Genomic DNA, 14,504 nt, shown 5'->3' with positions numbered 1-14,504 from the left:
CGAGAATTAAAATTAGAGTTGTCATTTATCAAATTAGTTCCTCATTGGCTATCCCGAATAAAGTAATGTATTGTTGTGAAATGGTAAACTTAAGTTAAATAGCGGTACAGTAAAATTAGCAAATATAAATTCAATATGCAGAGACTTTCAGGCTTAATACGAAATATAAGAACACTTTTCTTGCAGAAATGTGCACAAGTGAACAGAGAAGTTCCGAAACGGCTGAACGAGTGTAAAACACCACGAAGAAGCAGAACGGCCGTCTACCACCTCCTCATAGGATTTTATACTTGTCCAGATGTTACAGAACTTTTCGCTTCAATTATACACACTTTCCGCTACCGAACAATGGCCCAATATTTCGCAGAAAATCTAAAGCTGTTTCAGCATAGTCATCTGACTAAAGTCTGCGATTGCCTTTGAGATCTAAAGTTAACAAAAAGTCATAGATATTGTGGTCTGCTAGTTCAAAACTTTATCGTAAGCCAAGTTTAAGATTTGTTTTATTAATTAAATTTATGCACTAAATGTATCAATTTTGCATATACCCGCTTATCAATTCTGTATTGTTTCGCTCTGCAAATTCATTAAATTGGTAATTAAGGTTTTTCTCGTCACTTCGTAGACCTGAAATATCACTTAACTAGGGCTATCAATTAAACATTTGGAGCCGCGCATCCGCTATCCGAATTTCCTCGCTTGTGATAAAATTAACTCTGCATAAGAGTTAATCTGAGAAAAATTTCAGCTATACGTCTTTTTAACAAGTTTATGTTTGATCAAACTTTACAATCAATTAGTATTCTTTCCTGAATTGCGCATAAGTAACCATCATTTAACAATTCACTTTTACGTACGTATTGACTAATGTAACATTGGATGAAAAAAAATATATGGAATATTATAAAGTTTGTGATAAATTTTAAACGTTAACCTTTAGTTACAATTTATTTCCCATAAATATAGCGAAAGAAAACAATTCAGTAGTTTGTAAGAAAAGGGACCGTTGCGATAAAATGCATTAAAAAAAAGGTGCATAATTTAAGATACGAGACTGTTTCAGACTACTGTTTAGGGTATGTTTAATAGAAAAGATTATCAAAATTAAAGGAGGTAAAGTTTAATCATGTGTTTTTATTTTAATAATTTTACTTTCCTTTGGTATAAGTAGCATAAGCTGTCCAGCAGAGCCGGATTATACCTTTCGTAGGCCCTAGGCACAGCCGTTTTCTGGGCCCTTCCCTCCTTCCCCCACTCCTCCCCTCTTTTCAAAATATATGCTAAAATTTTCTTGCATATTTTTTTTACATTTTTATTAATATGGATTTTAATTTACAAATTTGCTTATCGAACTTTATCTGCAATACCGACATACTGCCGATATTGCAGTTGATATCGATAATACGTACCATTATGATTAGTTCGATCGATAACTATCTAAAAGTAAACACTTAACGTCAACAATACAACAACAAACCAGCAAAGAAAACAGTGAAATTGATAGTGAGATAAATTACAAGAAATATTTATACTACAAATAGCTTCATAGTTTTCATGATTCTACTATGATAACTAAGTGAAGGAAATTAACATTGTCAAAAGTAAATCTTCTGAAATTATTTATAAATAAATTTGCAAGGTAGGTTAAATGTTTACTAATAGAAAAAAAATGATTTAATACTATTTTAATAAAATGTTAGTCACGTTTTGTCAGGAAATGTCAGGAACGTATTACGCCATTTTAGATGTATTAATTTCAGAAATGACTAAAAGACGTAAAGCTTCAGTGATTTGTACGATAATTTCGGTTTTCTTGTTCACAAAAATCTGTCAGAATCTGAGATTAAACTAGAAGCGCAAAATTTGGTGAAAATTTACTCATCCGATTGAGAGGAAAACTTTGTAGATTAATTTTTACTGTTTTCAAATTTGTATGAACATAAATCTGCACAAGAAATGTTGAAGGCTCAAATTAAAGATAAACTTGTGAATACTGTTCCTAACGTTCACATTGCATTAAGAATATATTTGTCGATTCTTGGATCAAATGCAGAAGGAGAAAGATCTTTTTCCAGATTAAAATTGATAAAAAATTATTTGCGTTCAACAATGAATCAAGATCGTTTGGCATCGCTCGCACTTATGTCTATTGAATACGACATTTTGCGTTGTTTGGAATTCGACAGCATAATACAAGACTTCGTTAAATCCAAAAATCGCAAAAAAGTAATATATTAGATCATGAGATTCTGCAAAATAATTTATTACCGAAAAATATTATATTTTTATTTGTATCTTCATAATTTTGTGCAAAATACACTTGTTTTTAAAGCTAAATTATTTTTGTCAACAAATTTTTTTCTCCCAAGTTTTTCGTAGGCCCCTGAATTTCGTAGGCCCTAGGCACGTGCCTAGTGTGCCTATAGGTTAATCCGGCCCTGCTGTCCAGTCATGATAGAAATCACTAGTTTTTAAAAATGTCTACCGAGTTGAGAGCGTTTTAGTTCAAAAATACAAATTTAAATTTGACTTTGTAAATACTTACTAAAATAGATGCATGTTTTTAAAACTTCGCAGTCGATATCTTTAATTTACTGGTAACAATATATAATCCGAATCAGAAATTTAAAAATTCGAACAAAGCTGAATTTTATTAAAATTAGTTTCCAAAATATTTCTCAAATTTTTTTCCGCTTGAATTTTACTGTTGTATAACTTCAAAAATAACAGAAAATTATACGAAACTGCATAATTTCTTAACCTCACACAAAAAATTAGTATCTCGTAATTTTTAAAAATTTTAATAGGTAATACCGCGTCATTATGCCCCATCGCTTAAACTTATTTAGCTGCCGAGTCAATGAATCAATGTTAGTTTGTGATTGAAATATATGTTATAGTTAGTCATATGTTAGTAATTAGCCAGAAATAACGTACACAAAAATATGAATGCATAACGAAATTCCTTAAACACGAACTGCTTTAAATTTGCTCATCCCGCCATATTTATATTAAAAAAAAAAGGGAAAATTCAAAAATTTTTTAATTTTATTTACTTTTTCAAACTAGGGGGTAGACAGTGTGTCAGCACTGATGCTTTTTCACATTTTTAAAATATCCTTTTATCACGTGCTATGCTTATAGCCAGTTTTGCATAGCTAAACTAATCGAATCCTCCGTAATATTGTTCAACATTGAAATTTTTGATTGAACTGATACTTTTGATAACTGAATGTGTATCAAAACAGCTATACATATTTAAGAGCCGAGATTAAACAAATTGATCCATTTAAAGATTTTCGTTATGCAAATAAACTCGGCAGAGAAATAAGATTAAAAACAGGACTAGTTTTGTAGAAGCCCATTTATAAATTATTAGAAATATAATTTCTCGTTTATCGTAAGAAATCACCGGACCAGTTTAAATATTTGTTACAACCAAATTTCTTACCTAATTCATTGTAGGCGAGAATGAGTATAATAAGTTAACTGCAGATAAGTATTTAAAAACTTAATTTAATTACTAAACAGTTATGTTTATTTAATTAAAATTTTTCTTAATAGTTTCATTCCTAAATTTGATGTAGTTCTCATTTGTTTTTAAAATTAATAGAATACATAGAGTTTTATTGCCTATAGATACTACATAAATGCTTGAAAAATTATAAATTTAGATAAGTTTGTTTAGTGTAATTTATCATAACACAATTATAAATACCTAGATAAAAATAAGACAGACTAAATTGTGTAGTATTAGCACGACAAACGTACAACATGTTTCAATTGAGGTACACAATGACTAGGGCGAAAAGAAATTTTGAAAAATACGGTTGCATGACGCGACAGCGAGTCTTAAGCTTTAAGGGTTTTAAATAATGTAAGCGATGATTATACACACAGCAGATTCTGAATTGTCAGATAAATTTTTTTTATTTGGAACAGTGCACGTTACCTTAAATACTAAAACTAGTACTTAATAGTACATTACTGATGAGCTAAGATCTTCATTGCTATCAATTTGATAGTTTTTATTTAGGTAACAAAATTTGCGATAAAGTTCTTACTTAGGTAACAAAATTTGCGATTGCATATTCTGGTTTTTCGGTATCGAAACATCTCGTTACCTCAAGGTGTTTTGAAATTTTATAATGAGAGTTTAATAAATTCTACCGGTTTTTCCCAGCTCACTTTGATTTGTTAAGTTTAAAACAAGTTTAAGAGTTGCTTTAGTATATTTTAATAAACTTGGAGTTGTGAATTTTATCAATTAAGCGTTTCAAATCATTTTTTATTCAAGTTATGCCTAAACTTGAAGTGTATTTTAATCGTAGATTTTGAAACTAGCGCATTTACTTCATCCGATTCTTTAATATGAATCACGTATCTGATAAATTATCCTCTATTCTCCACCAAATATGATAAGGATTTGTTATACCAAAAAATTTGATATCGAATGTTACATTAATCTAAATCTCTGTCTGATAATCTGACGAAAGTACTTTAGTTTTTAATTCCCTGAATTTAAAACTTTGAAACGAAACTGTAACTGGGACTCAAAACAATTCCTTTCAATATTAAAACTAGATTATAGCTCTTTTTACTGGACAACAGTTTAAAGCAGAAACACCAATAAATCGATATTAGTTCTTTAGCGCTGAAAGTTAATTTTTCCTGAATATTAAGTCATAGTTGATAACGAGCAATAGTTAACAATAAGCTTGCCTTAAAATTTTTAAGACTATTAAGACAGCAGAGATATTAGTCGTCGCAAATTGGATGCACCTTCCTTAAGACTAACTGCAATTAATTTTAGATATTTAATGGGTAAACATGACTCAAATAGTAATGAATAAAAATTTATGTATGATAAATAAAAAGAATATTTTTGAGTAAAGATTTAAACTTTCTTCAAGTTTAAAAAAAGCTTTGAAATAAATTTTAGAAAAACGGTACACTTAAATTGCATATAATTTATATGTATGGATTTAGATTTAATTAAAAAATTTATCCAACTCAATTCTTACAATAGAAAGAAACTTAAATGTCCATAAAATAACTGTATGGAATTTTCATATTATTCAAGGAGAATATAAAATAAACCTCTTGGTAAATTGAAGAAATAAGGTACAGTCAGCTCTTCTGTTAGGTCATGAAGACTAGGCAACTGAAGTAGGTCGTCTTGGCAGACTACGGTCCTCATGGAAACTAAGTCAGTAATAGAGATCTCGGCAGGCTACGGTCCTCCTCATGGAAACTAAGTCAGTAATAGAGATCTCGGCAGGCTACTATCTTCATGGAAATAAGTCAGCAATGGTGATCTTGGCAGACTACGTTCCCAATATCAACTAGTCAGAAATTAAGATCTTGGAAAATTTCCCCAGGGCGACGATATGATGATGAAGTGCCCAATACAAAGCCTAGTGTTAAAAAGAACAAGAATACAGCCCTTTTAGTCTGAGACCGTGTCTGATATCAGAGCATCGAGTGAAGTTTTATAACCATTAACACTTTGTACAGGTCTATGTTTACCCCTTTGTAGGTAGGCCCTTGAAATGCAAATCCAAGAGTCTGCATTATTTTACTAAAGTGCTCCTTAATATTACGGTGGTCATATTAGTCTGAACATTTAATTCCTACTCGCAGGACCACTGAGCTTTGTGCGTACTTTTCAAAATGCTGAAGTAAAACACAGAAATCGATATTAACCAATGCAGACTAAATACGAATGAAAACCCTGCGATTAACAATAGTGCAGTAAAAATTTAATTACCAAAAACTTTAAATAATTACGAAATTAAACGATTTTCCTTTTGAGCGAGCTGGAAATAAAGCAGTATAATGTTTGACAGAGCTTTTGTGACAGCGTAAAGTCTAGAGCTTTGTGCCGAATAACTAAATTTCATCAGCCTCCTGATCATTATTAGCACATTTTATCAGTAGAAGTTAAAAATACTCCTCACCACCGAGAAAGTAAAAAGGTAAAAAATTAGTTTCAGATAAGAAAAAATTTAACGTTAGGCTCAATACTACCGCAGTGGTAGATGGATCATGGTTAAAAACTCCTTGCCGTCGGGCTAACCGTTTTAAAAGAAACTAGTTTAAAAAACTACACATTTTTCATGCAATGCTATCAGCTCTACGGTAAATTGTAATGCATCAATTTCAACATCTCCAGATTAATGTTAGAGTTTTGAATCTTAAATTTCAAAAAGACAAATAGAAATATAGTGATTAATATTGAATTTTAAAAGAAAATTTAATATACTTAAAGCTTGATAAAAATACTAAATGCACACTTGCATCCTAGCTTTTAGTTCAACGCTAAAATTACACAAAATCTGAAAGTAAGATTTAAAAGTTTACTCTAAAAATTTTTGTCATGTCTGCTTTAATAAAAGAATGGAAATCACCTTTCGTAAAATTCCTTTAAATTGCAAGAAAATGAAAAATGAATTCGAAAATTTTGTCTTTATATAAATTAATACATAATACTTAGTATTAAAAATTTAACCTTTTAATTTACTCAAATAAAGCATAAAAATGCTTAAGTTTCTACATCCGTCAGAATGAAAAAATTACTATATCATTTCTAAGTATCGGAGATCAAAATTTTCAGGCTTTGGAAAGCTAATGAATTAAAGTTCAAACACTAATAAACAATTTTCGTCAAAATTTCCTATTTTCACCTAGTCTGATACCTTAAATATGTTTATTTTATGTAATAGTTCAATGTCTAAAGTATTTTATAATTCAATCTATGATAAAAATGCTAATCTAAGAGTAAATATGTTAAAATTTATCTTAAACAAATTTCTTGATTAGATCAAAATTAACCTAACTTTCTTACCCAATCCAAATCTGATAATGATAACCAGCATAACCGGCAAGGAATATATTTCTCAATCCAGTATAAAACTTTCTGTAGTAAAGTCTCACCCATCAATTTTTAGGTAGCTTCTTGGATCCTGTAACAAAGAAAAATTATGCTGTGCACACAGTGACGTATCTTTTTTTAAAATATTTTTACATAATGTACTTTAACCTTTAAATGGACCATTTATTTCTAGTAAAGGTAAATTAAAGTACTTTTGCAATTTAAATAGTTATAAGAATAGCAATTTATATGAGAAAAAACTCATTTATGTAATAAAAATTCCATTTTTTGGTGGTAAGTGTATTTAGAACGACCTATTAGGAATTTATTGGCTTTTACTTCTCTTTATTTATAAAATAAATTTTTTTAACTAACAAATGGTTGCCAATTTTATTCAAACGCACGCGAAGAAAGCTGAAGCTATTAACGAATGGAAACCTAAATTAAAAGCGGTAAAAAGTTCACCGTAGTCTTTAAAGATAGGGCGTAAGTATACTTACCACGGCCTTAGAAAGGGTTAAGTTCGCTGATGAACGTTTTATACTTAGGACTAATAATCGATAATATTAGACTAATTCTACGACAATGATAGAGTTTGGTGATAAACATTTATGTGGTGAAATTAAAATCTCTAACTCCGCGAAGAATTGGAGAAATTAAAGACCTAATATTCATTTTACAGTTTTCTGACAAATTTATTTTCTAGTCTGAAAGACATTTTAACTGCTTTCGAATTTTTAAAATCTGTTTTACTTTAGAAGTTCTGAAAAATTATACAGAAAATGACCAAACGATTATAGATTGATGCTCGTAGATTGATCTACGAAGGAAACTTAAAGTACGCAGTAACCTCCACAACTTATTCTTAGAAAGTTACAACGAATTTCTTTACAGTTATAAAAATCATGAATAGATTACATATAAATTTAAACTAAGCCAACAATGTATGAAAATTCATTAATGAATGCAATCAGTAATTTATCTATAACAATCTGATTGTGTTTTAGTACGGAATTATTTAACATAATTAGCTGAAATTAGCCATCGATTTAATGATTTAGATTTTTATTTACTGACTTACTGATTCTAGGAAATATATCAAAATACAGTAGAAAACTTATAATCTGAAAATTATACAGCACTTTGATATTTTCCATCATCTTTCTATTCTAAATTTAAACTTTGAAGAAAGTTGTTACAGTTAGAATTTCTATTAACCAATACATAAGCCACCATTATTTATCTCAAGAATTAAAGAGATGGAATTGGGAACAAAGTTTGCAGACAAGATAATCACAATTAAATTCAGACATTTTACAATCTGTTATTATTTAACGACTTATTGAATTAAAAAGTTCTCTTTGAATTCCAAATGAATCTTTGCACATTGCCACAAACCAGTTTATGGGGTGGGCCACATTCAGACGCAACAGAGGACAGCACAAAGAGAGAGAAACATCCATGCCCAGAGCGGGATTCGAACCCGCAGTCAGGAGCGAACAGCTCGGTCACCTGGCCGGCAGTTTCTTTGAATTGAAATGAATTCGTGCGACTGATTAAAATAGTTTGATCACAAGAAGCCTTCAATATAGTAGACATTTTGCTTTCGTTTAACCAAACAAGTCTTCGCTTCTTAAATTAATTTTAAAAAAAATTTGGTATAAGCTAATCGTTATTAAAATATTAATATTTCAAAATATAGGGATTAAAACTACTTTGAATATAAAAGGAAAGATTATGCAACTCAGTGCGTACCCTTGCGTAAAATATACAAAATGTATGAATATTTCTTAACATTGAGTGGGAATTAAATTAAGCTTTAAACAGTAAGTTAATTAAATTTTAGAAAGAAAAGAAATGATAAAGTTTAAGCGAAACAGTTTAAGAACAATGGTTTAAGTATGTACAACGTCTGGAATCACGTATTCAACCATTACTAATACTCAAGTTGCAGGCTGTTAAATAAAAAATAGCAATTATTTAAATTTTAAAATTGTTTCGTAACATCTTTTCCAAAAATTGTTTCGTAAACTTTTTGGAAAGCAGTAAAGGAAAATAAGCAATATGATAAGTCAGTTTTACACAACAAGATAAAACTGGTTTTAATTTAGCATAACCCTATATAAATTAATAATCAATTTGAAAACTAATAATTTAAGAAAGCTAATATCTTATCAGAAAATGAAGAAACTTTTAAATTATCCTAGAGAGTACATTACTATACTAGATATATTAATTATTCTTAAAACAAATCCCAAATCATTGACAATTACTAGCATTCTATCAAACTTGAAAAATTTTAAAGACACATGTAAAAATTAGAACAATTATAAAGACTTACTTTTGAGTTCTCAAAAGAAAAAGTCATCAAAAAAACAAACTTCAGTAATCTCACAACAACGGGTAATACAATTATATCTTGAAGATCATTAGAATAAAGCTATAGTTCTTTGAAACAAACACAACACAGATTTACACACGGTAATCATCTGGGTATTTAAAAATGAGACTAAATACACTATGTCTAACCTCTGATATAAAACATACAAGCAACGGAGAAAAAACGAGCTCGTTAGATACCAGTCATGCCTCGTATTATATATCCCTTAATATCGATAACGATTATTTTCTAGCAAAACTGACTTGAGTTGAGTTGAAGATAAAGAGGATGTGTACTACACACTTTTTGGGGGTAAGCTTTCTTAAGCTTGAGCTATCTGTTCTTCAAATTGATAAAAACTTATATTTGTGGTTGTTAATTTACGTCGTACTAGAGCTGCACAATGGGCTATTGGCGACGGTCTGGGAAACATCCCGGAGGATGATCCGAAGACATGCCATCACAATTTTGATCCTCTGCAGAAGGGATGGCACCCCTGCTTTGGTAGGCCAACGACCTGCTTGCGAGGTCGAGCACTTTACGGTAGAACCGTTTAACGAGGACCAATACCGCACACCCTCGGTCCCTACGCAGACTGATCCAAGTGGTCACCCACCAGCACACTGATCGTAGCCAGTGATGCTTGACTTCAGTGATCTGCTGGGAACCGTGTCTTAACGATCAGTCCACTGCGGGACGATAAAAACTTATAAGCTGAACTTTATTTACGTCGCACTAGAGCTGCACAATGGGCTACTGGCGACGGCCTGGAAACATCCCTGAGGAGGATCTGAAGACATACCATCGCAATTCTGATCCTCTGCAGAGGGAATGGCTCTCCTGCTTCGGTAGCCCGACGACCTGCAAGCAAAGTCGAGCACTTTACGATAGAACAGTTTAACGGCGCACCCTCATTCCCTAAGCAGGCTGATCAAAGTGGTCACCCACCCGCTTGCTGACTTCAGCCAGTGATGCTTGACTTCGGTGTCTTTACGATCAGTCCACTGCGGGACTGCCGTACTTTGAAATGAGTATACAAGGTAAATACATAATTTACATAGCACTATGGGCTATTGGTGACGGTCTGGGAAACATCCCTGAGGATGATTCGAAGACATGCCATCACAATTCGTGAGGGCACTTGCTTAATTCAGGCTCAGATCTGTCGCCAGAACCCTGTACCCATTTTACGGCTCAGAGACAAATTGCAGGACTTTAGATTCTATAGAAATGAGCATACAAGTCTGCATATGTATGTGTGAACAGTAAATAAATTAATAAAACGATACAATATTTAAACAGAGAATGGTTTTGTGATTGAAGAGCTTCACTGATGGACTGATGGCGAAAATCTGCGATTCATCCTCAGTGGTTATTCGATGCGTATGAAATATAGGTGCATGCGCGCATTACGCTACCACAATTTATACCGAGCAGATGAAAAAAATTGCCCCAATCCTTACACCACGCTCCCCAGCCACTTAATCGTGCGTGTAATGTTATGGCTCTTAAGCTACCACACATACATCTCTTGGCTCTTAAGAGCCTTTGCTATGGCTCTTAGAATATCAGGCATATTATAGTCAAATCTAGATTTGAAAATTATATTGCTTTACATTGTGAGTGGATTAATTACATATATTTGCCTTTTCGGTAGACCTAACACTAAATGCTTATGGTGCGAAGAAGGGGTGATTTCGATTTCAAGTTAGTATTATATTCATGCAATAAGTGTTGGTTCCACTCCGTTTAAGCAATGAGGTTCGTCTGTGATTTCAGATACGAACTTGAAACCTTCTCCTTTGTCGTCCAAGAGATTAGACACCCAGCTTCTCACTTTCGAATTAAGTCCGTCCATGTCTGTCCCGCAGTGGACCGATCTTTAAGACACGGTTCCCAGCAGATCACCGAAGTCAAGCATCACTGGCTGCGGTCAGTGTGCGGGTGGATGATCACCTTGATCAGTCTGCGTAAGGACTGAGGGTGTGCGGTATGGGTCCTCGTTTAACTGTTCTACCGTAAAGTGCTCGACTTCGCGTGCAAGTCGTCGGGCTACCGAAGCAGGGGTGCCATCCCCTCTGCAGAGGATAAAAATTGTGATGGCTTGTCTTCGGATCATCCTCAAGGATGTTTCCCAGACCGTCGCCAATAGCCCATTGTTCAGCTCTAGTGCGACGTAAATTAACTACAACCAAATAAATAACCATCCATATCTTTCCGCTGATCGTTTTAGTCAGGCCGGGATAGCCTGGTTAGTAGGGCATTAGCCTCATGTCCAAGAGGTCGTGGGTTTTATCCCCGTTTGCCGAAGACTCCCCGTGTAATAAATGGCTACTAATGTACGTCAAATCTGTCGAGTCTCAAAGTCCTCCATGCTCTCATAGCAAATCATACCTCTGGGGGTAATGATCCAGGGGTTTCCTTGTCTTCTGAATGGGTTCAAATTAACAAGGTTACGAAGTTGAACATAAGTAGTCGAAAACCTAAAAATTGGGTCGGCTGTTCAACGACGGAAATAAAATGCTAAGGAGATTAACCTTGAGCCAAAGATGCAAAACTTTGGTTCAGCACTGGTTTTAAAATTAAATGTTATAAAATTAAATTTACCAGCGAAAGCTTCTTTTTTATGCCTCTCTACAGTCAGGAAGTAATTATTTCATCGACTTGTGTGACACCTCTAAAATGACAATAACCAATAAAGTTTCTCTACCGATATTTGCATTTTCAAACAAAATTGCAACTAAATACTACGGTTTTACAAAATCACTCTTGCAAAAAATATTATTAACGCTTAACACTAAAATGGTTTGAAAAATGTCTACTGCTCTGTAAAAAATTATTCTAAATTTTAGAAAGTTTGAAAAAAGAAAAGTCAACTGAAACCTCCAAGAAAGCGACCCTCTCTATTTACAGCCACTGTAGGGAGGGCGTTGAAGAAAACCTTTAGGAAAGACCATTAAAATCTCTCCCAGCGACATCTTCACCCAATGCGGTCAAATAAGGAAGCACCAAAAATATTTTTTTAAAAATATTGAACGTAACAAAAAAGTAGATTAAAATGTATTCAAAATATTTTTGAGACGCTCTTATTTCGAAAGCTCTTTTTGACGATACAGCCTCCATGTTGTAGTCAGAGTGCACTAAAGACGGTGATTTACTTTTAGAGTTGAAAGCTGGATCAGAAAAAAAACTAGCGTCTCAAACAAAACAAAAAAACTCTTCTCATCTTCTTAAAGCTAACTTTTATGATATAAAATTAAATGCAAACTTAAGCAAATAAACTTTATTGTTTATTTAAAATAGCTTTATTGTTATTTAAAACTTAAATTAACTTAAATTAACTTTATTGTTATTTAAAATAGCGTTTTGACAAATTAGTTTTTACACATAATTATGTCAGTTTGGATCATTTTTATAGACGCTAAATTTTACACACTGATACGTCTTTTCATGAAGCCAACGTAAGTGGCATTACCGCACCAAGAAAATGACACTGACTAAGATTACAATTGTTTGCAAAAAATCTTGCCATTTCGATAGCAATTTTGAAGTTAATAAAGGTTTCCAAGATATTTTACTGCATAAAGGACACATTAAGAATTGATTAAAATTATTTAAGCAAGAAAGAAAAAATTTTTTTACTGATGTCCAACCTTTGATTATCGCAGGAAAAAAAAGAAGTGACGAGGATTATGAAAATCATTTCCCCAGGCAATCAAACCTCTGTATGTATTTTTACATTTCCTTCCTCATTAGTGATTTCACAGATTTCTTAGTTCCTTCTTTTTTTATAACCGCCGTAGAACAGCCGACCCAATTTTGGGTTTACGACTACTAATGTTCAATACCGTTTCCTTGTCATTTTGAATCAATCCAGAAGACGAGGAAACTAACTCCTGGATCAGTACCCCAAAGGTAAGGATTTTTTATGGAGCTATTATTCTTGTTTTCCAGTAGCGCCATCTATGGGCAAGAATTCGACTTCTGCCTCACCCATACGTCACACCCGTATATAGGGCGGATCCATTCATACATCCATAAAAATATAATATTTAGATCCCTACTTTTGTCGATTAGTAATTAGTTGCTAATAATTCTGAATTAATTGCTTTTAATTCTTTTTTTGAAGAAATTTCGAAAAATAAATTAAAATACCTCTTCAAACATGATAAGCATGATATATATGAAGCATTTCTTGTATAAGTATGTAGCTCTTGTGTGTAGTTTTCTATTGTATATTTAGGAAACTAAAATAATCTTTCATAACTTTTAGCTCTTTGAGCCCATATAACTTTTTTTTTAAAAAGTTAATATAAGCATTATATTTACTCTGATTATAAACTTTCCCATTTTCAGGATAGCTTATGATTTCATGTTTTGTATCAATGATTGCATTATCTGAATAATAATGTCTTTTTTTGCATAAATATGTTTTTTCTTCAATTCGTCATTTTATGCCGCTTCCCTTACAGATTTTCTTGGGAAAAAAGTCAGCATATTTTTTTTTTATTTAAATCCAAGGAACTAAAGCAAAACATTTATGTGTATAACGTTATGTATTTATGTGTAAAAAATTCAATCTACAAACAGTTTACAATCCCAAATTATCTCCGGCAAATTAAAAAAGTTCAATATTAGTCTTTGTATATGTTCACATCTTCATCATCTGAAAAATCATCTGCAGTACTTTCACTTTCACTAGCGAACGTCATTTTTTTTACTCTTATTTATGTAAATTCATTTACCATCGTCTATACAATTGTGCAAACACGCCTGCAGTCCCACAAATAGCAAACCTCCCAAACAAATATTAGCAAACTACCAATCACTGGAGATCATTTCTTGTTTTGCCTCCGGCCTAATAAGAACGAATTCTGCTATGCATTAGTTTACTCGGGATAATAAATGTTTTCAATTTATGCTACATAACCGAGTTAACTCGAGAAAATTAGGACAGCAGTTAAAAATTTATTAATTCTGTTTTCCTACCATTTTACGGTAGTTACCGCTCGTGCGCCATTTTAATCTTGCCTTTAAACATAAATTTTTTTTGGAAATAAGAAAAACACCTATTAACCTTTGATCTGTTCATTCGATGTTTCAATTATAAATGTTTCAGCTGAAAATATTTTCTGCAAAATTTGTATATATATTATATTCTGTAATAAATATTCCCCATATGGAAAAATTCCCATATTTTTCCAATGTTTTATGTTGAGCCGTGATGACTCAGGGGATAGAGCGTTCACC

General features: G+C 32.2%; 1 long non-coding RNA gene across 1 annotated transcript; it reads right to left on the bottom strand.

Annotated features, from left to right (window-relative positions):
• Window positions 1-2,916: 2,916 nt before the first annotated feature.
• Window positions 2,917-9,450, bottom strand: LOC147816714 (uncharacterized). The gene is made up of 3 exons (XR_015428809.1): window positions 9,216-9,450; window positions 6,848-6,965; window positions 2,917-5,417 (listed from the first exon to the last, which is right to left on the bottom strand). It is a non-coding gene; the product is annotated as an uncharacterized LOC147816714 (long non-coding RNA).
• Window positions 9,451-14,504: the final 5,054 nt, after the last annotated feature.

This window comes from Parasteatoda tepidariorum, chromosome 1 (assembly GCF_982258835.1).
Source record: "Parasteatoda tepidariorum strain Cologne lab strain chromosome 1, Ptep-v5.0, whole genome shotgun sequence".
In the NCBI taxonomy this organism is placed as follows: domain Eukaryota; kingdom Metazoa; phylum Arthropoda; class Arachnida; order Araneae; family Theridiidae; genus Parasteatoda; species Parasteatoda tepidariorum.
Note: the sequence above shows the minus strand (reverse complement) of the source record. Positions and strands in the feature narration are given on the sequence as shown.